The sequence below is a fragment of the Ochotona princeps genome, chromosome 2 (genome assembly GCF_030435755.1).
Source record: "Ochotona princeps isolate mOchPri1 chromosome 2, mOchPri1.hap1, whole genome shotgun sequence".
NCBI classification, from domain to species: domain Eukaryota; kingdom Metazoa; phylum Chordata; class Mammalia; order Lagomorpha; family Ochotonidae; genus Ochotona; species Ochotona princeps.
The window spans coordinates 20,646,626-20,649,885 of record NC_080833.1 but is presented as its reverse complement, the minus strand read 5'-3'; the positions used below and the strand labels follow the sequence as shown (position 1 = coordinate 20,649,885).

The 3,260-nt window shown below is 49.1% G+C and overlaps 1 non-coding gene across 1 annotated transcript; it reads right to left on the bottom strand.

The window, feature by feature from the left end:
• Positions 1–2,171: 2,171 nt before the first annotated feature.
• Positions 2,172–2,305, bottom strand: LOC131479718 (U11 spliceosomal RNA). The gene has a single exon (XR_009245069.1). It is a non-coding gene; the product is annotated as a U11 spliceosomal RNA (small nuclear RNA).
• Positions 2,306–3,260: the final 955 nt, after the last annotated feature.

The window sequence follows — 3,260 nt, the reverse complement described above, 5'->3', positions numbered from 1 at the left end:
CTAGGACCCACCCACCTAGTTGGCATTGGGTCGGTGAGCCCCAGGGATGGTGGGTCCAGTGGGGCCTGGGTCTCCTGGCCTAGGTGACTGAGTCGGCCTGTGTTGTGTGGTTGCTGAATCCATGAGCCCCAAGGGTGGAAGGTCTGCTTTGACTCAAGTTGCCTCCCTCAGGTCCATGAGCCCACCTAAGAGAACTGGTCCTCCTCACTGCAGATGCTGGAGTACTGGACAGCAGACCATGGTGCACATGGAAGTTCTGGTAGTTCTTTGGGACCTGCAGAAGACATCTGGTACCATAGCAGAGAATGGAGAACAGCACATATGGCTATCTACCCCAGCCAAAACATGACAGCAAACACCTGGACGAATGGAGACTACAAGGTCCTCTCTGGCAGCCAGTCATCCACAGCTCGGCTACACCGACAGCATTTTGGAACTATCATGCCACATTGTGACCCTGGGTTGATATCCGGTGGCCCTTCCCCTTCCTCGGGTACTGGGATGGTTGGGAGGCTGGGTATGGCCCAACCCACTATCTCCCCTGCTAACCCCAGATGGGAAGAAGAAATGGAAAGCTTGGAAACAATCATCACATCCTTCCCAATCTGATTGACGGTGTAAGCATCACGTAAAATAATAAACAAATAAATAAATAGCCCTGTTTTTTTATTATTTCTGTTTGAAATTTATTATGCAATTCTGTATGATCTGGGATTCTCCTCAATTTCCACCCCCTGGTTGATTTTTCCCTTAATGTCACACGTCTTCATAAGGAGTTATAATCCCATCAGTCTGCTGTTGAAGTGTGCTCCGACATTGTTGATACAGACATTGTCCATCCTCCCATTGTCAGGATATATCCAACCCTTTGATTGAGAATCCACCTTTTCTTTGGACGCAGAGATGTGTGTTGCAGTGTGTCTTCATATCTGGATATGACAGTCTGCATTACTCCACCAGTATATATTAAATCTGCATCATAAATTCCTTCTATTAGAGAGAACATGTGGTATTTCTCTGTTGGTGAGTGACTTCTTTCACTGAGCATAATGGTCTCTAGTTGGGACCATCTAGTTGCAAATTGTATCATTTCATTCTTTTTAATGGTTGGATACCAATCCAGGGAGTAGATGTACCACAGTTTCTTCAGCCATTCCCTTCGGATGGGCATCTGGGTTGTGTCCATGTTTTTGCGATTGTAGATTGTGTTGCTGGAAATATTGGATTATAGACTCCCTTCTATATATGTAGATTTAATTTCTTTTGGGTATATTCCTAGGAGTGAGATAGCTAGGTCTGAAATTGCCATTCCTTACGCACATTTTTTTCTTCAAAGATTGATTTGTTTCTATTACAAAGTCAGATATACAGAGGAGAGACAGAGAGGAAGAACACAAATGTTTTAAAGATGTATTTCTTCTTATTGGAAAGTCAGAGTTACTGAGAAAAGGAGAGACAGATAGAAAGAGCTTCCATCTGCTACTTCACTGCCCAAGTGGCGGCAATGGCCAGAGCTGAGCTGGAACGAGCCCAGGAGCCTGAAGCCTGGTCCAGGTCTTCCACGCAGGTGCAGGGTCCCAAGGCCCTGGCACGACCTCCACTGGGAAGTCAGAGTTACCGAGAAAAAGAGAGACAGACACAAAGAGCTTCCATCTGCTGTTTCACTGCCCAAGTGGCGGCAACGGCCAGAGCTGAGCTGGACCGAGCCCAAGAGCCTGAAGCCTTGTCCACGTCTTCCACGCAGGTGCAGGGTCCCAAAGCCCTGGCACGACCACCACTGCCCTCCAGGGCCACAGGCTGGGAGCTGGAAAGGAAGTGGAGCAGCAAGGACACGAACCCGCCACCATATTGGATCCTGGGGGTTACAAGGAAACAGCATCGACCAGCAGGCCATTCGCAGCATCACACCCTTCTTTCACAATTTGCCGGATTGTCTTGTCTCTATATTTATTCTGTGGCTTCACTTTCCAGCCGTGGATTGCGCAATGCCTTCTCAAATGCCAACTTTAGACACTGCTAATGTCTCTGCTCACAAAACTCAAAGTTAAGTGTGGCAGGTGCCTCTTCTCAGTCGTCAATCAAAAGCACCACTGGCTCCTCAACGCCAGGGGGAAGAGTGAGCAGCTTCCTGGCGGTAAAAGGGCAGTGAGAGTGTAGGAGTGTAAGGGTGCCCGGACCCCGGACCAAGGACCATCAGATGGCCAGGAGTCGAAAATTGATGCTTCCCAAATGTCTTGATGTGGATTCTGCCCAAAGAGCAAACAGAGCCGCTCTCCGTGTGCCACGCACGACACAAGCCCTTTTATGTAGCTGACTCCTAAAGGCAGGAGGAAGTCGACAAAACACAGAACTGAAACAGGTTTGTGCATCAAATCACAGAATTCTTAGCTGCCTTTAATAGTGCAGCTCCGAACTACAAAAGATGTGATCTTAAACACCAGTTTACCGAAACCTCCTAGTGCACAAAACATAGACTCTTCCACACCAGTCAGCTGGAAATCCCCTAGTGGAGCAAACCACAGGGTTTGAAATGCCGGTGATTGTGAAATCCCTCTGGGGAACCAACACGGGACTCTTACAAAGGCCAGTAGACTGAAAGAACTTGGCCCAGCCAATCACACATGAAAGTTTGGTAGCTTGGCTGCTTAAACCAGCGGGAGTAGGGCGCCAGGACCAATGATCACAGGCTGCCCAGAAGTGAGAAAACGATGCACTTCCGACTTTTCTGTCTGCAACCCGCTTCTGCCTTTTTATGTCTATATCGAATTGAGGAAAGAATGTGCGAGATCTTCTGGTCACACCTGCTAGCTGTGCTTCTGCTGCCTGGCTCTGGGAGTTGCCTGTTGTGGGTAACTCATGGGAGGGACATTGTCTAATGTTTGTTCCTTTGATTGAGGTGCAGCCACTTAGCATCATGTGTTCAAGGCCCGTTGGTGACAGAGCAAGTCACAGTACTTCCTAGGCCCTGTGTGAGCTGGTGCAGTGGGTGAAGTCAGAGCCTGTAATTCCAGCATGCCACATGAAGTCCAATTCCAGTCCCAGCTGCTCCGCTCCTGAATCCAGCTCCCTGCTAATGTGCCTGGGAAAGCAGCAGCAGGGGATGGCCCAAGTCCATGGGGCGCTGCAGTCACGTGGCAGACCTGGATGTAGCTTTTGGCTTCCAGCGTTGGCCTGGCCCAGCCCCAGGTGTTGGGGCAGCCCTTTGGAGAATGAACCAGCAGATGGAAGCCATCTCTGAATTCTCTCTCTCTCTTCATTCT